At 38.0% G+C, this 23715-nt stretch overlaps 1 long non-coding RNA gene and 2 pseudogenes across 1 annotated transcript; all 3 read right to left on the bottom strand.

Annotated features, from left to right (window-relative positions):
* Window positions 1-1010: 1010 nt before the first annotated feature.
* On the bottom strand, window positions 1011-2947 carry LOC119079201 (annotated as a pseudogene).
* Window positions 2948-3343: 396 nt separating this feature from the next.
* On the bottom strand, window positions 3344-5216 carry LOC119079204 (annotated as a pseudogene).
* Window positions 5217-20539: 15323 nt separating this feature from the next.
* LOC119079202 lies at window positions 20540-23252 on the bottom strand. Its single transcript, XR_005088128.1, has 3 exons — window positions 23083-23252; window positions 21725-21728; window positions 20540-20550 (listed from the first exon to the last, which is right to left on the bottom strand). It is a non-coding gene; the product is annotated as an uncharacterized LOC119079202 (long non-coding RNA).
* Window positions 23253-23715: the final 463 nt, after the last annotated feature.

Here is a 23715-nt window from a genome sequence, read left to right as displayed (position 1 = left end):
TCATTTGTAAGTTGTGATTTTTTAGAAATTGTCGCAGATAATAGACAATCATATTGTGCAGTTTGAACGAAAATATTCTTCTTACAAAACTGTATAACTTTCTCTTTGATCTGAATCTTCCAGCTTTCATTTGACGAAAATCGAAAATTTGACACGCTTAAAACGCTCATAGCTCCCAAATAAGCGACTTTTTAGGGAAACAATGAAACACGTATCGACTAGAATCTAAAACTCTATAACTTTGTCTTTTACAGAGGTTTCTATCTGCCTTATTTTCCGAGTTATGGCTGACATAGCTCGCACTTAAAACGCTCATAGCTCCCAAATAGACGACTTTTTAGGAAAACCATGAAACACGTATCGAATAAAATCTGAAACTCTATAAATTTGTCTTTTAAACGAACTTTCTATCTTTTATATTTTCTGAGTTATGGGTCATATAGCTCAATGCCTCAAAACGCTCATAGCTCCGAAATTATAAGCTTCTAAGAAAATTCCTTCAAATTAGTTTCTTAGAATTACGTCCTTAACATACCCTGAAAATTTCAGCCAAATTCACCGGTAAATTCAAAAGTTTTGAAATTTAATATCTCGGCCAAATTTTAACCTTATGAGGCGTGTGATAGCTCGTTGAACTCGTATGGACGCCCAGATTACGAATAAAATACTTTGGGGGTAGTAGGAGCAAAGGGGGAAAAGTCAAAAAGTTCGTGTATATATGTTCCTCAGTCCTGCGAAAAAAAATTTTTGTCAAATTTTTCAGTGTGAACGGACTTGCGTCACGGCCCTTCACTAACGTAGGGCCATGATCTGTTCTTGACTAGACAATGATAAACGTTGAACTCTAGCTTTACCTGTTATCTATGCTAGAACTAGTGAAGTAATAAACCTGGTATGAAACAGTAGGCGATGCTTTAAGCAAAAGAAGTAAAAGATTCAATGACTATGACTTAGAAAACGCCGCTTTCGGATCCATTTTATTAGCGCCAAGTCAATGAAAAATCATTCGATTCGAAAACAGAAAATATTTTTATTCCTCACCTCAATTTATCAATTCTTAATCGCTATCCTCGATTCCCATTTGCTTATTGAACTCTTCGTCGCTAATTTTCTTTCGTTTCAGTTTTTTGAACATCGCAATATCGTTCGCCAGTTCCTCAATGTCTTCGTTCGTGTAGCCGCCCTTTCGTTTCTTTTTCTTCGGCTCACTGGGCGCTGCATTTTTCAGTTGCTTCTTCCCCTTTCTCTCCTCTTTCTTCGTCTTTGTTTCGACTTTTTTCTGCTTGCTCAGCGACCAAGCTTCGGTCTTCCTTTGGAATTTCTTGGTTGAACCGGGCCACTGTCCCGTTTCCTGGTAAATTTCTAATTTTCGCTTCCGTGACGCTTCCTTCTCTTTGTTCTTATAACCGATGGTCAAAAAGTCGATAGCATCTGCAGGTCCAACAAAATCACTCGAATCAACATTCTTCCAGTTCCGGCATCAATGGCATTCTGAGCAGCCCGTATCCAGTGGCTATTCGTCCCAGATTCAAATCAGCCACTCTGAGAATGTAGTTACACTCATGCTTACTGTAAGCTCGGATGTGCGACACAAACGCTCGGTTTCCTTTGTCATAAATCGTTCGATCGTCGATCTGGATTTGGTGCAGTATTTTGTTGACATCCTCGTAGCTCCTGGTCGCTTCGCTGGTAACCGATTTGAGGGAAACCTTCTGGTTTCGCTGTAAAAACTCCACATACGCGTCCTCGGTCGGCCAGTATCAAAATCAGTGCATTACCGTCGTGACCCTGTCGTGCCGTTCGACCGACTCGATGAACGAATGCGGCCGCATTCGATGGCGGTTCCCATTGCAGTACCCAATCCATTTCGGGTATATCCACGCCACGGGCAAGAACGTCAGTGCACAGCAGAAGGACTTTGGGAGTTTGACGGAATTTTTCCAGAATTTTTGCCCGACGATTTTTCATCTTACCGTGCAGTGACAGGATTTTGCGATCTTTTATGAACTTCGGTATCACGTCGGCCCAGTATTCAACGCAAGCACAGGTGGGAAGGAACAGCATTGCCTTTTGGATGTTGTTTTGGTCGATGAAATCCAACAGTTTGGCGAATTTGTTCTCCGGCTCAACGATCATGTAATAATTTTGCAACAGCAGTGGAGTGCTTGTGGCTGCCCTTTTCACGGACACTGACCATCACGGGATTCCGGAGACCAGCTCGCATTAAAATCCTGCACTTCCTTCGTTTGTGTGGCCGAAAATAATCCGGTACGACGTTGCCGAGGCATGTAGCTCAGAATTGTGTTGATGGCGGACGTGGAATCCTAAATCGAGCAGTCGGTCAGCCTCATCGAGTACGAGAATTTCCTAGAATGGAATACGTTAGTTGTCGGAGTCGCGGGATGACACGATCATTTACTCACCAAACTCTTCACATTACCGGCCAAATTGAGGTCATTCTTTCGCTCTAATAAGTCCACCAAACGTCCCGGCGTTGCCAATCAAAATGTTTCGCCTCCAACTTTCTTCAAATACTGGACATCTTCCTCCACATTATTGCCGCCCACCAGCAGTTTCTGTTGGAATGGGATTTCCGGATGTGCCAAAAACTGTCGAGTACCTGACTGGTCTGGGCAGCGAGTTCCCGTGTCGGCGAAATGATAATCGAACCGATCTCAAATTGTTTCCACGGATGTTCGCGATGACGTCGCCAGCAGCAGTTCCAGAGTCGGTACAATGAACGCAAGTGTTTTGCCAGAACCTGTGACAGCTTCAGCGGCCACATCTTTGCATGACATTAACAGTGGGATTGCTGCCGATTGGACTGGAGTCATTTTTATCGAAACCGAAACCGTTGATCACCTCCAACAGATGTTGGTTGAGCGGTTTCGACAACTCTGACCAACTTAATTTGGCCATTTCGATAGGATTGTAACGCGATGTAAACAAAAACCACGTTTTGACAAAAGTCACACTTGAGTGTAGAGTGTGACAGTGGAGAGATCGGCGCATGCGCCATGATAGGTTTCATGACAGAAGTGACAGAAGGGAAATTGTATGAGAATTGACCGGATTTACAGTACGAGTTCTAATCCGAATATTTGAAATTTTTGGCGCAATTACGGAGTGATTTGCTACGAGGGTAATTTCAGTCTTCCAGTCACAGGTCTAGAGCAGCTCCTTTATTCAATCATCAATTCAAGTGCATTTTACAACATATCTCTTGCAGGTGAGACACTACTCTAAAGGAACTTTTTTTCCTGATTCTGTAAAGCTAAATCTTGCTGACCTTCAACCACATACCGCCTTCCGGTGATAGAATAACATTTCTCCAATGAATATTTCAAACTCTCCCATCGTTTTTACTGCAGCTCGTAAATTCGAATTTGGATAGCAAACTGATGAGTCCGATTCGAGTCTGCACCATGCCGAAGCGGTAACCGATGCAGCTCCTGGGACCATCACCGAATCCAAGGAACATTCTGTCGTTCTCTACCTTTTTTTCGGCTGAAAATCGTTCCGGATCGAATTTGTCCGGATTCGGATAGTATCGTTTGTCTCGATGGATGCCCAGCACCGGAATTATTACGGTTGAATCCTTCGGTACGGTGTGATTGGTCTCTTGGATGTGATAATCTTCGGTCGTTTTGCGGATAAGGACTCCAACGGGCGGATTCTTACGAATTCCTTCTACAAAGAGAGTTTTCGTTCAACAAATTTTAAAATTATTTACGATATGACCATAGCACTTCTCCTAGCATTACCCCTCGTATCTCAGACATCAGACTTGCATGTGTTGCCTGATTTAACTCACATCAACGAAGTTCATTCTGATTCTATGTTAATGCTTGGACCAGTGCTATGGTGTACCCTTTCAATTCTTGTTCTACCATTTATGATTTGGTCGATGTAGCTCATTTCCATCATTGCTTCATACGTCAGCACCCCGTTGTGTCGTTCCAAAACCGTCACAATTTGATGACGAGCCTTCCGCTGTATGTCCATGTTTCGCGCTAATTCGTACAGCACGAAAGTCATACTGGTCGCAGACGTCTCAAATCCGGCCAGGAAAAACACGAACGCTTGTGCAGCTATTTCATCGATGGTTAGCGATCCCTCTTCCTGATTGGTCAAGTTAATCAAAAATGTCCATGAAGTCATTCCTTCGGATGTCGTTGGCTTTCCGATGATGGACTGTCTCGTGAACGATGTTCAGAAAGAAGTCACTCACATCGTCCCGTATAACTTTTGTTCGTATCATCACAGCGAGCCGCTTAAATGAGCCGATCAAAAATGTGATAATTGGTTTGTGTCTTGGCGCTTCGAAGGTTCGCTTTCCCATACGCCAAAATTCTGCATCGGGATTGGTTAGACTGGTAACGACGAGAACGTTGGAAATACAAGAAAAAATTAGATTCCGAGCAGAATACCAAGCCATCAGAATTAGTTCACAACGATACTCGAACTTCAGTCCGACAATATCAACACTTGACTCGCTGGCAACTACTTACCTATTACACTCAATGCCGAAGGCACATTTCCCGATAACATCAGTGGTATATCGGGCCAGAATATCTTTCATCTCCAACACGCACTCCCCATCAATCGTCTGTACCGATATGTACTGTTGCAGCGACTGGCCAACGTCTAACATTGTGGGAAACATGAATTTCATTTTGCCCGATGAAAATGTTGGCGAAATTTTATTCCTCAAAATTTTCCACTTATCAAAATTCAGCGAAAATAAGTGGGCGCTCAATTTATCATCCCGTTCGTTGTAGAAAATGCCACGGTCCTGGAAATGTTTAAAGTCTTTGATCAGAACATTTCTGATCACGCTCGGATCGTTGACGATCAAGACTGGCCGTTGAAAGAAGTACACGCCGAAATACGGATATTTGTCTTTGGTTTGATTGTAAAAATCGCGTATCAGCAAGGAGATCTGTGTCGATCGGCCGATTTCTTTGATATTTCCGTATGGAATGGTTGGCTTCAGTTGTGGTATTCCTCTACGTTCCCAGTAGGTGAAGATGTGCTTCAGATAAATGTAACACAAGAACAACACCAATAGTACCAGCACTGCTGTTGCTGGCATTTTTTTTGTCACTAAGCACCAAAAATACGTTGGAAAAACTTAGAGAAAAGATTTCTCGCACTAATTGGTGCGATGAATGATCTCAACTTAAAACTGTATCAATGGATTCGTATTGGGCAAATGTTTGGATTCGAATGCAGTCATCGTAAAAGTGCATTCAAGAGTACACAGCGAAAAGAAAATCCAATTTCATGAAAAACGATTAAATGAAAGACTCAACCGAATCACATAAAATGTAACTCTAAAACCGTAGGTATGATATGGGAACGTTGATGTGCTTGTTCATGTTCATTGGTTCACTGAATCGATTATATGTAGCAGAACATGTTTTTGTCCAATTGTTGCTGGTATAAAAAGTTGAAAGAAACTGTAGGCGACATGGTACTTAATTTATGTAAAGTGTTCCTTACTGTTATACACAAAATCTTTTACTTCATTCGTTTCAACGGAGGCAGGACATTTCGACACCGTCAATATCGTCAGGAACGATATTATCGTTTTTTTGGACGATACTATCATCTAAAAAACGATACTATCGTCTAAAAAACGATAATATCGTTTTTAGACGATAGTATCGTTCAAAAAAACGATATTATCGTCCAAAAAATTTTCATCCAGGACGATAATATCGTCTAAATTGGAAAATTCTAAAATATTGTCTGGACGATAATATCGTTTTCTGGACGATATTATCGTTCAGAAAACGATACTATCGTTTTCTGGATGATATTACCGTTCTAGAAAATCTAATGGATATTTTCGTTTTCTGTACGATAATATCGTCCAAAACGATAATATCGTCCTGGGCGATATTATCGTTTTCTTAAATGATAATATCGTCCAGCACGATACTATCGTTTAAAAAAACGATAATATCGCCCAGGACGATATTATCGTTTGGTTTTGGGTGGTAATATTGTCCAGGACTTAATTTTACTCAGAGGTGCAGCAAGAACCGAATTCTCTTCCAAAATATCAAAAAACAATTGTCAGAGGAAATCACCTACACATCAGTGTTTAAAAAAGGCGTTTAGTTCGTCCCTAAATAATTCATCTTTTTACGAAATGAATACCAACTTAGATTTTGTACATAAAAAGCGTTTTAACACGCCGAGCGAACCGGCCCATTGCCCCGGAGCGAAGCGGAGGGCCGCAATGCGAGCCGGGCGCCGGAACGGTGTCGGAACTTAGGAGTTAATTTTTTTTTTCTCGCATCGTCTCATAATTAGTCTGTGTAATTTTTCTATTATAAAATTTAAATTTACGGAACCAAATGAACCAATTTTTAATATATATTTGCCGTCTATAAAAAGGTGTTTATCTACAAGATTTTGTGTTTCGTGTTCAACAACCATCCAGAACGATAATATCGCCCAGGACGATATTATCGTCTAGAATTTTTATTTTAAATAAATTAAAAACGATATTATCGTCCTGGACGATATTATCGTCTCAAATTTAAAAAAATTAATAAATTAAAAACGATATTATCGTCCCAAAAATTATCGACCAGGACGAAAATCAAAAATAAATAGAAAATTGACTTGTCCATGTGTATGCATTCACAATGGTCGCCATTTTTGATGGGGCATTATTGTTGGGAATTATTGTTATTGTGGGGCATTATCGTTTTCGTCGAAAAATGCTGGCGTCCTCTAATATCGTCCAAAATAACGATAAACTTGTTCAGAAAAAGAAAATAACGATAATATCGTCCAGCGGATATTTTCATCCAGGACGATATTATCGTCAAAAAAACGATATTATCGTTTTTTGAACGATAATATCGTTTTTTAGACGATAGTATCATCAAAAAAACGATAGTATCGTCCAAAAAAACGATAGTATCGTCCAAAAAAACGATATTATCGTTTAAAAACGATATTATCGTTTTTTAAACGATAATATCGTCAAGAAAACGATAATATCGTCCTGAAAATATTTTAAAATTTATAATTTTAGACGATATTATCGTCCTGGATGAAATTTTTTTAGACGATATTGACCGTGTAGTTATGTCGCCTCACCGTTTCAACATAGCATTTTACTAAAAGACTGGTACAAGCCAGCCGGAGCTCATCGCTCATTCAAATCGTCGAAGTTGACAGCAGATGACTAGTCGTTTTTATAGGTTTAAAAGAGAAGGTTGTGACCATTTGAGAGAGGTGCGGGAAAAAAGCGAAAGTAGGAAACATGGCCTATTTTTGGTAATTTAATTCTGTAAAATTCTTCAAAATTCCAAAGAAATTCAAATGAATTTTACGGAATTAAATTATCAAAAATAGACCCTACCAGGAAAATGTGCAGTTTTGCTTGCTTTCTCGACACTAGCTGCTGTCGAACAAACCTGATTGTCTTAAAAATTAAATATTTCGTCTCGTCAATACCTTTCATTTGATGTGTCGCACATGATTTTAGAGGGAAAACATCCAGAGACACGCTGTAAAAACAGGCAAAACAATCAAAACAGTCGACCGAGGAAGTACTCAGAAACAGCGACGAAAGTTTGGAGTCAAGTTAGACGTTAGATGTTTTCGCTCAAAAATCGTGTGTGATATGTCAAATGAAAGGTATTGAAGAGACGAAACAACTCCGTTTTTATGAAAATCGGGTTTGTACATACAACAGTTTTCCCGCACCTCCCGAACGCGTGTTTTCAGATGGTCTATGTGTGATGTCCGATATGAACATCTTATGATTTTAAAGGTTGACGGCACAGTTGTATCGTCGTCCATCAAATCTAATTGTTTCCAATTCTATTTTTGGCTTCAGGACTCGAGATGTATATGCCCATAGCAGAGTAAGCGTACGTAAAAACATAGCTAACGCCGACCCGTACGAAACACCTATTCGTATCAAAAGCCTTTAATGTGAAACTCTTCATTTCTCTTACTTCATTTTCTTCTCTGCTGAAAAACTATTCTCCCTTTAAAATCACTTACATTATCCACTCTTTGCCTTGTTATCATATACAACTAAATTGCCGGAGGCAATATAGACAGCCCCGTACGAAGACAAATTTCATAAATTCCTATTTAAACAGCTATATACCGCATTATTTACCTATATTTCACTGTAAATAAACATTTCACAGAGGAATATGCCATTATATGCCTGTATATAGCTCAATATAGCTGTATATAGGTATATATAGATGTCCATATATGGAATCCCTGAAACACCACACACATAACAAATTATTTCCATGTTAACTCTCTAAGTACCATTTTTCCCACTTTATATCACTTTTAATAAAATCCAATATGGCCGCCGGCAGCCATTTTGTTAGGAGACCGGAAATAGTACCGACGCTTTAAATTCGTTAATACCTTTCAAACAAAAAAAAATTCATGAAATTCGGTCAAAATTTACTCGAGATATTGTCAAAATACACCACGTTCACTGTACTTCCGAGTAGCCAGATAAGAGCTCACTCCAAGAGACCTAGCTCACGCTCCGGAGAACATAATTTCAAAAACTTTTTTTTCCCTGATTGGTACGGTCAATACCTATCTAATAAAGCTAAAACGAACGAAATATGTTCAAATTTGGCCGACCTACAAGCTAAAACTGCTTGCCGCCCTGTGCCTGTTTCACACCAAGGGGTCTAACTCACGAGTCGGTCATCCGATTTCCATAAACTTTTTTTTTGTCGATCGGTATTGTAAATACCTTTTATTTGACGTATCAGTTACAAGTGTAACGTTTGAATGGAGATATCTTCGAGAAACCGTAAAGCACTTATTGGGCCACAGCTCGGGAGGGGTCGATCCAAAATCACTCATCTTCGAACTTAGCCTGTCTTTTGACATTACCAAACGGGAAAAAAAAGAATTTTCAAAATCGGATGCGTTTTACTCAAGTTATCGTGCAGACAGACAGACGGACAGACGGACATTTTTTTTTCGCGGATTTGGCATCTCTAGACAACCACAATAGGTTTCCCCTTACTCAGGGAGTCCAATTCGACGTGTTACAAACGTATGCGTAAACCTATAAGACCCCAGTACTTCGTACGGGTCTAAAAATTGGAATCATTTCCACAACAAGCAATCAAACCATTGGAACTAGGCCCCACCTTTTAGATGGGACGGATCCCTTGTAATGGATCGGTTTTTACCAGCCCTGAACCTGAAAATCGAATAGCCTGACCCGTCCTGAACCTGATTTACAAATTTACCAACACGTTACACAAAGGGGTTAAAAGTACGGATTACTGTATGTTTGCGAACTACTTGCGATTTTATCTCCCAATCTAGGCCTTCGATTGTTTTGTTTCTTTCTGCAATGACAAATTTTAGGTGTTAAATCCCATCTTACTGTAGAACGCATATGATCACAAAACTCTCGTGAACTGGTGAGTTTTGAGAGCTGCGAGACGAACCGGGACTTCACTACGACAAATCGAATTTCTTTGCTTATTTGTTTTATTTCGCGTCAGGACAACGACACTGACGAATTGTGCTTTGGGCCATGCTAACTAAAACAATGTTCCTAGTGTTGGCGAAGTGATTAGGTGATCCTCTCTTTCAATTTAGATTTCACAGCAGATGTTTACACATTTTGGTAGGAATTGAGTACCACTAACAGCAAGTGGCACACAGTCAATCCAATTCAACAAGCTTCGATAACTGTCTTTTCGACTTGTGATATCCGAGTTGAATGCTAGGTACACAATAACATTTGTGAGTTTCCGAGCAATGGATTCTTCAAATGAAAAGTTTTTTTTTTGTCGAAAGGTTAAACGTCTGAATATATTGGCAACCATTACCACATGCCTCTGTAACCAATTTATTGAATGTGTCCTATCATTTTGTTATCGACAGCAACGACAAAATTAACGATAACCTGCGTAGATGATGCCGTTTTACGTTATCAGACTAATGAAGTAAAAGATTTCGTATTAACCTGTTTGGAAGTAGTAGATTCACTGGTCAAATTGTTGTCAATGCCAATGCCGTATCACAATGAGACATAAACCAGCAATTCTATTACAAAGAACGATTCATACTATTGCACGCGCATGATTTTGTTTCGACATAAATTTCTCAGAACGATATGCAGTACAGTTATACGGTGTGAGTAAGTAAACATTGTTATGGTTCCAAAACTTATCTTCGATCTTATAGTTTGAAACACTTTGTGTTGTTTGATATATACGCACATTGTAGGCATAAAAAGATAAAATCGAGGGGATGAACCACCTCTACATAATCGCATATAATCACCAAACACAAGAAAAGTAGCTTTACCCTCTCGGACACAATAAATTTCTTTCATTTTGTCATTGCTTTGTTTTGCTGATATTTATCAACACATTTAAAGGTAATGACCTTACGATGCACCTGTAACACGAAGAACACGTAAGCATTTTTCCGAGAACGTATATCGTTAAGCTTTCAAACAAACAGACAGAGTTTGGATACATCTAATATCAATACCCTATCTAGCAAACAAACTTCGTTTTAACGCAGTCAAAATACCACTTTAATTTGACAAATGTGACACTGACTTTTTTGTAATGGAGTTGCCGTGCCGCGCATTTTTTTTTAAAGCAATATCTATATCACAACAAAACACAAATTTTAAACTTTATTTAATTTTTGGTCAACAAAATGACAGTGCATAACACGAAAAGACATCACAATTAAATCACAAATTATTCACATTCGAACACCGAAACGGTGACGTAATATTTTCAACACAAAAAAAGACGTCGCTGTTGATACTTCATCTAATTTATTTTGAAAAGTTGAAAATTTTCTATGACGGCATACACTGTACCCTTTTACCACCCTTATTTTCCTAGTTCGTTTGCTAGAGAGCGTATTGATATGCAAATCGTCTGTTCTACGGAACATATTGCAATAATCGCATTAAAATTTTGTTTTAATTTTTATTGCCTCAGATGCATAGTTTTAACACATAAATAAGTGTACGGAAATATTTGAAGAATAATAGGGGCGTTACGTCGTTTCGCCTACATTTTAATTAGTTGACAAATCTTTTTCACAACCGAATTTCATACAGAAAAGTGAGAATTGGAGTGAGAATTTGAAATTGTATTTCCTGTGGTGACTTGTGTCTAGAGCTCTTTACAACACCATCGAAATGAAATTTCCAATTTTTTTTTACACTTGATGAGCAAATGACTATTTCACATGTGCGGTGACCTTATTTTCTACTCACGAAAGGCCATTACAAAGTGACGTTTTGTTGACGCGTTGTTGACAATTCGGGGTACAAAATGTTAATTTTTTCGCCTCTTGTTTTGACAATGAAGAAAAAAGAAATTTCCTACACCGAACTGTCGCTTTCGAAAATTTTTGAAAGTTGTGTAACACATTGATGTTTTCGATTCGTGGATTCGTAGTGTTCACTTCTGAAATAAAATAGGAAATTTCAACTCGAGCGATTCGCTACAATCGCACGCAAAACTTCGTCCTTGTTTGAATTTCCTATTAATCAAGCATCCCACGCTTTAAAAATCCTCATATCTTAGGAGGTTTAGGAGGTTTTTAGTCTCATGTTTTAGAAGCTTTCGTTTCCTAACTTTCAATAATGAATTATTTTGAACATTTAAAAAATTATTCGCACCCAAGTTTTCGAAAGGTACTTCCAAAGGAAATTCAGGACAGAAATTTTCAAACACATTTCACAATTTGATCGAGCTATCACTACTGTACTGACCGAAAATTAGAGCTGAACAAATAGAACTTTCAGTTTGAAAATGAATAAGACTTTTTTTTAAATAGTTTCCTAGATTTTTCGTTTAAGCAAAAGTCATGTAGATTTGCATTGTCTGAATCCAGAATCAACCAATACAACACTTTCTAGAATTTTATTTCAAATCGATTTTAGTAGTAAACAATTCCGAAAACAATTGCTTTGTTGAGTTCTAAACAGTTTAACGCGACGCAAGCGAACTTTTCATGTTGTTTTACTCATCCACTGATTTTATTAATATTGATCCTGATTTATTGGAGTTTAATGAGATTTTAGGGGGTTAAGGAGATTTTAGAAGCAATTTAGAAAGACTTGCGTGAGAAAGATTTTGAATTTCGACCGCACTTACGGCGTGAATTAACCCAAGAACAGGCACGACAGCAGAATTAAATAAGAGGCCTCCACGATGCAGCACGCAGCATTCTAAAATTCTCATATAAATTTAGTTTTTTTATGTTGGTATAGGTCACTGCGTTACGGACGTCTGTTCTTGTGCCTGTTATTGGAGTGCGTGGCTATCCCCATTGGAGAAAATTCGATTGGGATGTTGCACAGCTTACCATTTGAAATTTTAATTCTTAAAATTTCTAAGAAACCCTAATTGTCCTGAAATTTCGACGACATGAGTATCGGCGACTTCCTGAAGAAACGGCGAGTAGTCGCCGTTTCTTCAAGAAGTCGCTGTTTCTTTAGGAAGTCACCATTTCTTCAGGAACTCGTCGTTTCTTCAGAAAGTCACAGTTTCTTCAGGATGTTGCCGTTTTATGTAAAAAGCGGTGACTTTCTGTGAAAACGATGACTTCCTGAAGAAACGACGAGAAGGAACGGTGAATTCATAAGAAATAACAAGTTCCTGAAGAAACGGCGACGGAAGGTTCTAATCGTTTTTTCAGGAACTCACCATTTCTTCTCATCGTTTCTTCGGTAAGTCAACGTTTCTTCATAAGGCCAAAAACCAAATTCTATCGTCTCTAAACAGGAAGTGCAAATTCTGTCGTCTCTATACAGAAAGTCGATAATAAGCGATTTGGCGGTATCTTTTTGGCAGTAACTTTTTGGTTGTTGAATAGTCTTACTGTAATAATCTTTCTGTATTGAATACCAACCATAAGGTAGTAATCCCTTTACGAATTTTCATTGTACATAAACAGCGTTTTAACACGCCGAGCGATCCGGCCCATTGCCCCGGAGCGAAGCGGAGGGCCGCAATGCGAGCCGGGCGCCGGAACGGTGTCGGTAACTTAGGAGTTAATTTTTTTTTCTCTCGCATCGTGTCATAATTAGTCACATAAAAGTGTTTTGACGCCGAGCGATATGTTTCTGTGTTTTACTTGAGTTTTTTGATTTTTCCATATAAAAATGTATGTAAAATTCAGAAAAAGGCAGTAAATCACAAAACAGAAAATGTGTCGGTTTTCAAAATTCAGAGCGTGTATATATAAAAAAAATGACACAGACTAATTATGACACGATGCGAGAGAAAAAAAATTAACGCACGAACGCTGCCAGAGTTATGGGCACTTTTGGTGAAGATCATAAAGGGTTGGATGAAATATTTTATATTTTACAAAATATTTCAGAATAGTGTTGTAAATGGAATTCAAATCTTTTGTATCTAGCTATAATTAAAAAGAAAATTTAACTTTTTCGTCATTTCTTAAAACTCTTTGTTTTGTTTTATCTCTTACATACAGCTTTTGTGGATCTCTCACATCCGACAATTTGTTTTTCGGTAATTTTAGTTACAATAAATAAATTGTTACTAAAACCGCGCAGAGTATGGCAGCCGTGACGCCACCCACAGCTGCGATGCCAAACTTCAAAAAGCATCGATACAATTATTAATAATTGATATGCACATATAGTCATCGCAAGACATAGGTGCACTGATGATGGCGTGATACGCCGAAGTCAGCATTGTTTTGTCCTGTTGTTCGTCCGCATTATGATTGTAAACGGTAAAACGTTTCGTCACAATTCGAAACGGTAACACGTTTCGTTCGCCCTTCGTTGAATGAAAGAAATTTTTTTCAACAATTTTGGTCAAGTCAAAGCAATACAACACTTTGTCAATGTTGAATTACTGACCAAGCAATACAACAATTTTATTAATAATTGTATCCCAACAAAAATCTCTTCGAGAAAAGTGTGACGCAGTCTTTGAAATACAATTTCTAAAATGAATGATATCGCTAGAGTTGACGCTTTCAGCTTCGTTACGCAAAAATTAAATTTTATACCAACTAGTTCAAACAAGCTGGCTTAGGTTTTCTCATCATCTGCCAAATAATTTTTACAAAAAAAAAATTAGACTGGAAACAACCAAAATTTTACCAAAAAAAATCTGCGTCGCAAAGTTTCAGATGTTCAGGAACAGACCAGCAAGAAAATTTATCTGCCACATGCGACGCAGATTTTTTTGGTAAAATTTTGGTTGTTTCCAGTCTAATTTTTGTTGGGATATCAGTCGTTTTAGAAGTGTACTCAACACTGCTTTTTATAACAGTTTACAGTTTTAATTCAAAAATTTTACGAAAATCGAAAATTTGACGAAATTCGAAAATTTGACGAAATTCGAAAATTTGACGAAATTCGAAAATTTGACGAAATTTGGCGAAATTCGAAAATTTGACGAAATTCGAAAATTTGACTAAATTTGACGAAATTTGAAAATTTGACGAAATTTGGCGAAATTCGAAAAGTTGACGAAATTCGAAAATTTGACGAAATTTGAAAATTTGACGAAATTCGAAAATTTGACGAAATTCGAAAATTTGACGAAATTTGAAAATTTGATGAAATTTGAAAATTTGTTGAAATTTGAAAATTGACGAAATTTGACGAAATTCGAAAATTTGACGAAATTTGAAAATTTGACGAAATTCGAAAATTTGACGAAATTTGAAAATTTGACGAAATTCGAAAATTGGTCTAAATTTGACGAAATTTGAAAATTTGACGAAATTTGAAAATTTGACGAAATTCGAAAATTGGTCTAAATTTGACGAAATTCGAAAATTTGACGAAATTTGAAAATTTGACGAAATTTGAAAATTTGATGAAATTCGAAAATTTGACGAAATTTGACGGAATTCGAAAATTTGACGAAAATCGAAAATTTGACGAAATTCCAAAATCTGACGAAATTCAGAAAATTTGACGAAAATCGAAAATTTGACGAAAGTAATTCTCTATCTGCCACCATTCAAGAAATATCTCCAAAACCCCAATTGACACACCCATTTCCAACTTTCGACATTTTTCACATATGCCCCTCTGTTCTACTCGTAAAACTCTGAGACTTTGCCGAAGAAAGTAACTCTCTATCTGTCACCATTCAAAAAATACCTCTAAAAACATAATTGACCCACCCATTTCCAACTTTCGACATTTTTCACATATGCCCCTCTGTTCTACTCGTAAAACTCTGAGACTTTGCCGAAGAAAGTAATTCTCTATCTCTCATAACCCAAAAAGATATTAGTCCTTTCATCCTACGCTCGAGTAGCTCAAAATTTGGTCACTCTAATCACTCTAGCTCAAACGAATCTGCCCCGATTTTTTAAATTATTTTTTTGTTCGAATTGTGTTACGAATACCTTTCATTTGATGGGTCACACGCCTCTGTAGGTTTCAATACAGCTAAGCTACAACCGAAAACGCGTTCCCGACCCTCGAAAACCTCACTCAGAAACCACTTCGAGGGCCAATAAAACAAAATTCTGGTTTTCCCTGGGGTAATGGCGTATCACATTTTCATTTTTTTGCCCACCCTGAGGTTCCTGCAAAATTTCATGGAGATTGGCTGACTAGTTTCCGAGATAGTCCGTCGATAGATAGACAGATAGACAGATAGATAGAAACATACAGAGTAAGTTGAAAGATTTTGATTGTTTTCTATCAAAATGACCAACTTCAAAACGATGTATCTCCGGCAATTTTAAAGTTACATAGTCGAGTGATAGCTCGTTTTGCTCGTATTTGAAGCGCGAATAAGATAGAATAGGATTTGTGGTGATACAGGTCAAAGTATATATAGTTGCCGCGTCTCAAAAAATTTTCTTCGTTCTTTTTTTGGAAGTTAGACTGCGTCAAGTCCTCCGCTATCGCTCCGGACATGATCGATGCTTTTTGAAGTTTGGTATCGCAGCTGTGGGTGGCGCCACGGCTGCCATACTCTGCGCGGTTTTAGTAACAATTTATTTATTGTAACTAAAATTACCGAAAAACAAATTGTCGGATGTGAGAGATCCACAAAAGCTGTATGTGAGAGATATAGCACAAAAAACAAAACAAAGAGTTTTAACAAATGACGAAAAAGTGTATATAATGCTCGTACAATTGAAGTGATTGCTCACTTCAGTTTGTGTCGTGCTGATGTGCACATAGTCATCGCAAGACAAATTACTTTCTGGTATCATCTTTTAATGGTATCGATTAAATATATCGATTCCTTTTAATGTTTTGCACGAAGACAATGGGGCAAAACATTAAAACCGATCGTTTCACCTTAATGTTTTGCACCATTGTCTTCGTGCAAAACATTAGGACATAGGTGCACTGATGATGGCGTGATACGCCGAAATCAGCATTGTTTTGTCCTGTTGTTCGTCCGCATTATGATTGTAAACGGTAAAACGTTTCGTCACGAATCGTAAACGGTAACACGTTTCGTTCGCCCTTCGTTGAATAAAAGAAATTTTTTTCAACAATTTTGGTCAAGTCAAAGCAATACAACACTTTGTCAATGTTGAATTACTGACCAAGCAATACAACAATTTTATTAAGAAATTCATTTTGCAAAAACTTTATTTACGAAACATCGATCAACTACTTCATACCACTCAGTCATTTACGGAAACAATAAACTAGAAAATTAAAAATAAACTAGAGAACTTCCACATTGAGACCTCAGTCACTGGCTTATCTATTTATATTAGGTTTGGATCCATGATCCCTTAGTTGCTAAAAATGCGTTTATTAAGCGTAAGTTAAACTTCAAATCGTGTTTTTAATTAGAACTACTCATAGCCGACCCACACATAACTCGAGTGTGTTATAAATTGCACATAAATCTTCTTACTATTCCATCTCGTGCCTGATGTCTCGCCATCCTTGCATCCATTTCATTCCGAAAAGAGGAAGCTCGCTTCTTACATCTGTCACATTCGACGTCGGTGAAATGCATAAAGACCAGACGAATGTGATGGTTCATTTCGTAAAACTTGTGAAACCACGACTGTCTTACATCACCGAGTGCAATACATCTCTTACAATCGCCCGGACCAATGCAACATATAAATTCCATGATGTTCGGATGCAGGCAGAGCGTTATCGGAATCGGAGCAAATCGGAGATCAATTCTCACCAACGATGGCAGTCTTTCCAAGATGCCTTGCTGAATCAATGGTGTGTTGATGTTTCTTAGCTGGAGTGAAGTGATGTTGGGACATAACGTTAACAGATGGTAAATCTTGTCTATGTCCTCTGTGATTAGGTTTCCCATGCCAATAATTGTTAGACGTCTTACGTTTGCGTCCAGAAGATCGACGACACGCTGAAATATCTCATTGTTCCACTGTAAATAAATGCGAAGATGTTCTGCGGTGTGGCGTTGGACAGCTCTGCTCAGACCTTCTTTTGCAACGTTGTCGAATATTGGCCGTTGATAATTAAACACGGAAATTACATCATTCGTTTGAAGTCTGCCGCAAATATTCGTCAGCACCATTGGCGATAAATTCGCTATCGTCAGTTCACTGTTGGTGTTATTTCGGTTTTCGGAGATCCCTAAGATTCTGCTATACTTTCCGGCGTTTACTTTAGGGATGCGTTGAGCCATTCTGTAAAACGTCCAAAGAAAAATTGTTAGTTGGACATACAGCTACAAGTTGTTGTATTGAAACTACTCTAAGGAACTCTAAGGACTCTCTAATTACATTAGGCTTTGTGTATTGGCGAAACGCATCTGCGTGCTAATGTGTCTACACTATTCTCTGCGCTTTTCAATAGGCGCGTTTCGTTATTTTTCACGATTTTTTTCGCAAATTTTTGGGTCGAAATGCGCCATAAATCAAAAAATAAAATTGTGCGCAGTTTTAACTTTATGTATTTGATCCACTCAATAGGTTTGTTCCATCCAACGGCAAATACGACTTTTGACAAGCCGAAAACGAACGAGAGAATCCACAGAGCCATAACCTCAACTTTTGTGTACAATTTGTCAACAATAATTTATGGCTCTATGGATGACGTTTTGACAGTTCAAATAACCTTGGAACAGACCTATAAGAGACGCATTTCAAATCTTCAACTAATTGACTATATCGTTTCGCCAAAATGAAATTTATGTGTCTTTTCAAGCAATTTTATCCATTTCCCGCAACTCCCTCAGTTGGCATAAAGCATGATGTGTTACACGTGTTGTAATGTAATGATAGCAACACAACAAATGTTTTCCAGACAGAATCCACATTACATACTTGTAACACAGCTACAACATACCTACTATTTATTTCCTTACAACTACCATTTCGACGGTCTTAAAGGCTCAAAAGCGAAAGGTTATCCATTTCTTTATCCACAAACATTTAAATCAATTATCTCTAATTCCGAATTTTTCACACAGTTTGAAAGACCCTAATCACTAATGACGATACAGATTGATAGGAACATTCACAAAATAATAATAAAAACAAATTGTCGATCAGCGTTATAGTGCAAGCTATAATTATCATCCCTGACTTGAGCTCTCGCAAAAAAAGCAAAAAGAAAAATTTCACTCACCTTAATTTGTGGTTTTTACTAAGCAGAAATATCGGGGAAAACGGTTCCAAAAATGGTCTCTCGTCGCTTTGTGTTGAAACGATTTGAAAATGGCACAATTCGCTTTTCGTTTTGATATGAACTTTGATGAAATATTTCGCCTTCGAATGTTAATATTTTGGGGATTTTGAAGTGTTTATTAAGTCTGAATCTTTAAGTCTGAAGTGCTAAGAAGAGACTGATTCTTTAAACAAAAACGTTCACTGACAATGCAACAAGTAATATTTTCAAAAGTTTTCAACTAAATGAAGTCCAAACTACAATCACTGCACAGTCTAAGAAGATCTGAATGAATGATAAAAATAGCTCAGGTCAGCAGCTTTTTATGTCCTCACGGTTTGGATTATTTAGCAGCTTAAGATTAATATAACTCATTCAATGCCCTTGTCAGTATATATTCCAAATATTAAATAGTTGAAACAAAACATATCCAATTCATACACAACGACGGTAAAGGGTTATTGGGGGCGTGACAAAAGAAACATTATTTTGTTTTCATTTCTTATTAAGTACACTTTGTCATTGCTCAAGTGTAAGTTGATGATTGGTTCGTTTGTATATTTCACTGTAAGTGAGATAGATAAACAGTTTGAATGCGAAAACAAAATGACCAATTAATCTATTGGTCGGTGCAAAGAATTTCCAAATTTGCAATAATTGATTGAATGAAACGGAAGCATTTAGATGCGGAAGAAAAAGAGGGAACAGAAGATAAACGAAAGAAAGAAAGAAGACGATACATTGAAGTCGAGCACATTTTTTGACAGCCGACAAAATCCGCTCAACTTTGACCTTGAAGCAACTGTGCAACAATTAAAATGTTGTCGTCGCAATACTGCTTCAAATTTAGATTTCACCATTGATTTAACGAAATTAGACCGTATGATTGAGGGGAGAAAGAAACAAAAACCCGATCAGCCGAATATTATTCATTTTGAACGAACACAAATGGCTTCTGACAGACGCTATACGTAGATTGAAAAATAATTTGAAAAAAATCGTTATTAAATGATTTAAAATCGCATAATTCGATCGATGGTTGGTTGAGTCATTTCGTCATAATGAGTTCATGTAAACTGACAATGATTTACCGTTAAAAAAACCTTAATTTACCAATATTCAACTAGATAATGTTTGAAGTTACTTAATACTGTTAGATACATATAGCAACGCTAGTTTGACATACAATTCTTTGTTTTCCGGCCGTTTCCAATTGTTTTGAAATGTCAAACTTACGCAATTTGTTCGATTGATTCATTTGCGTACAGTGATGTAAAGTACACTTTACCGGTGCATAAGCATGTAAATTACTATTTCATGTGTCCGGGCCGAAAATGATGGATTTTTGAGATTTTTCTCTGGTTTTCGACCCTTACATGAAATTTTTTTTGAGTATCTGTTTTGGACGATTGATTTTAGGCACTTTCGTAGATAGACCAATAATAAGAAACGTGGGATCGGAGGATATGCCCGACATAACTGTTGATGAAGTCAAAGCTGGCAGTAGCCGAGATGAAAAACAAAAAGTCTCCCGGAGAAGATGGTGTTCCAGTGGAAGCCATTAAACTAGGTGGAGACTCATTATTAAAGGCAATCACCGGCTTTGTTTAATCAATGTCTCCAATGGGAAGAAGTACCAGAAGCCTGGGAAAATGCGGTAATTACATTGCTGCATAAAAAAGGAGACATAACAAAGCTGGAAATTACCGACCCATAAGCCTATTGTCAACACTCTACAAGTTGTTTATGAAAATCATTACGAAGAGGAACACTAACAAGTTCGACTTCTACCAACCTGTTGAACAAGCTGCTTTCAGATCTGGTTTCAGCACAAACGACCATTTGCAGGTGATGAGAACGCTCATTGAGAAGTGTCGTGAATCGACAACATCGACATAGTCTTGCTATTCAAAGACTTCGAAAAGCTTTCGATTCAGTGGAAACATGGTCGATATTGGACGCATTAGACCGAATGTAGAGTAGAGTAAGGGTACTCCCAACACAATTCGATATGTGTACAAAAATGCTACTTTCATGTATAAAACTTCATAAGAGACGGAGAAATTCAGAATTGGCCGAGGTGTAAGGCAGGGTGACACCATTTCACCGAAATTATTCACGGCGATTCTGCAGAGTATTTTTAGGAAGCTTAAACTGGAGTAAAATGGAAATAAAGATAAAATGGAGAGTACCTGAGCAATCTCCGCTTCGCTGATGACATTGTACGATAGCAGCGAATCTAGGTCAGGCTCAGCTTATGCTACAACAGTTAAGTGAAGAGGCGAGCAAAGTTGGCCTCAAGATGAACTTATCGAAAACAAAAGTCATGACCAACATCGGGGACGATAGAGAAATCAAAATTGGTGACACTGTCATTGAATGAGTGAGTCGACAGCTATGTATATCTAGGACATAAACTGAAGTTAGGTCTGGACAACCAAACTGCAGAAATAAGACGTAGGATTGGTCTTGCATGGGCAGCGTTCGGAAAACTCAGACTAATTTTCAAAAGCAAAATGAATAATAGTCTGAAACGCAAAGTTTTCGACACTTGTGTCTTCCAGTGCTCACTTATGGAGCGGAAACGTTAACTTTAACAAAAGCATCCGAAGATAAATTGAGAGTGACACAAAGAGCCATGGAACGGAGTATGCTCGGAATAACACTCAGAGACAGAATGACGAATCAATGGATTCGACAACAAACCAGGGTCGTTGATGTCATGGAAAGAATAGCATCTCTGAAATGGAGCTGGGCGGGACATATTGCAAGAAGGACAGACGAACGTTGGACCAAAAATATCATGAACTGGCGACCATATAAAAGACGAGCTATAGGTAGACCACCAGAGAGATGGACAAACGGAATTAAGAATATTGCAGGTACAAACTGGCAGCAAATGGCAATGGATCGTACGAAATGGAAAGAAGTTGGAGAGGCCTACATCCAGCAGTGGATAGAAACAGGCTGAAAAAGAAGAAGAAGAAGATTCAATTACCTCTCAAATGAAACAAAATCTAGCAAAATCGGATGAGATTTCCATCGATTTATGTGCAAAAAACACTTAGGGCCGAGTACCGGCCTTAGTCCAAGAGACCAAATTTGAAACTTTTTTTGCCATCATTCTATTCGGCATTCAATTACCTTCCATAAAAAACTAAATCTAGCAAAATCGGATGAGATTTACTCGATTTATGTGCAAAAAAACACTGAGGGCCGAGTAACGACCTTTGAGCCCTCCCAACAAGCTCGCGTTGCATCCTACACAAAAAACAATGTTCAGCAACTTTGTTCTACTCGTCAATACCTTTCATTTAATATATCACAAGCAGCCTATTGCGTGCGTATTTCGGTAGATATCGTCGAAAGACTGAAAAAACACCTATTAGGGCTCTAGCTCTGGAAGGGACCGACCCTACCATGCCCATTTTCGAACTTGACCTTACTTTTGTCGATACCAATCGGGGAAAAAAAGAATTTTGAAAAAAGGTTGTGATTTGCTCAAGCTAGAGGGGTCACAGGACGAACGGACGGACGACATTTTTTTTATTGCTGATTCGTCATCTATGAACATAACCAAATGCTTTGCCCTTACTGTCTGCTTCCAATTCGACGTGTTACAAACGGCATATTAATCTTATAAGCCCCCAGTACTTCGTACGGGGCTAAAAATGAACGAGACGAACAAGAGGAAAGTCGCATCGATTGTGTCCCACCGACCCATCGCCTCGAACTAGAATTGTTTTTAAATTTTCTTTTATCTTCGATATTATGTTACGGAACACGGAAATGTTGGTTGGTTGTTCAACACGTATTATGGAGGTGCTTTGTCAACACCTTAGACCCTTAGACGAATTATAGAGGTAAAAGAGAATGTCAAAAGGAGAATGTGCCCTAACGATCTCAGTTAAATGCTGCCTTGGTTTTGTTCCTGGTTAACTGGACTTTTACATACAAATTTTGACACATGGGTGCATCGAGGCCAGTGAAATATTTTCTTTTTTCTCTCTTTTAACACTCTATACAGTGTTAAAAGAGCGTAAAAGAGAGAAAGATGACCACTCATCATCGATAACTGAAAACCAAGCGGCATGGCATCACAAGAACGTCCCTTTTCCACACAAATATTCTGGAATTAATAAAATTGTTGTATTGCTTGGTCAGTAATTCAACATTGACAAAGTGTTGTATTGCTTTGACTTGACCAAAATTGTTGAAAAAATTCTTTTATTCAACGAAGGGCGAACGAAACGTGTCGTGCTGATATGCACATAGTCATCGCAAGACAAATTACTTTCTGGTATCATCTTTTAATGGTATCGATTAAATATATCGATTCCTTTTAATGTTTTGCACGAAGACAATGGGGCAAACATTAAAACCGATCGTTTCACCTTAATGTTTTGCACCATTGTCTTCGTGCAAAACATTAGGACATAGGTGCACTGATGATGGCGTGATACGCCGAAATCAGCATTGTTTTGTCCTGTTGTTCGTCCGCATTATGATTGTAAACGGTAAAACGTTTCGTCACGAATCGTAAACGGTAACACGTTTCGTTCGCCCTTCGTTGAATAAAAGAAATTTTTTTCAACAATTTTGGTCAAGTCAAAGCAATACAACACTTTGTCAATATTCTGGAAGACGCACTCTAAAGTGAATCCGATTCTCGTGACGGTTTTTCGTGCTGGTTCGTTGTGGGACTCACAACACCATTCATAACGGCGATACCTCAGTTTATCAAATGTATAGGACGTAAGAAGATAATGTGCTTCGGTTGATGGTATCGATTGCTGAAGCAATGGAGAAAACATAGCAGCTCCACCTTCGATTACACCATTCATTGGATCTGCTCGTTTCAATCCGATCATTCCAACAGCTTTGTCCATTTTCGTATCAATAATAGCGAAATGTTGATCCGTACTATTGACTCTCGTTTCGACATGGGTCGAAGACCATCAATGCATGTAAATGGTTCTTCGTGCATGTTAGTCCAAAATCGTCCATCATCGAGGCTGAGAGCAGCATAGAGATCGTCGGTATGCTTTGCCACTTTGAGTGGTTCGAGC

The sequence above is a fragment of the Bradysia coprophila genome, unplaced genomic scaffold (assembly GCF_014529535.1).
Source record: "Bradysia coprophila strain Holo2 unplaced genomic scaffold, BU_Bcop_v1 contig_303, whole genome shotgun sequence".
Classification (NCBI taxonomy): domain Eukaryota; kingdom Metazoa; phylum Arthropoda; class Insecta; order Diptera; family Sciaridae; genus Bradysia; species Bradysia coprophila.
This window is presented reverse-complemented; position numbering and strand designations above follow the sequence as displayed.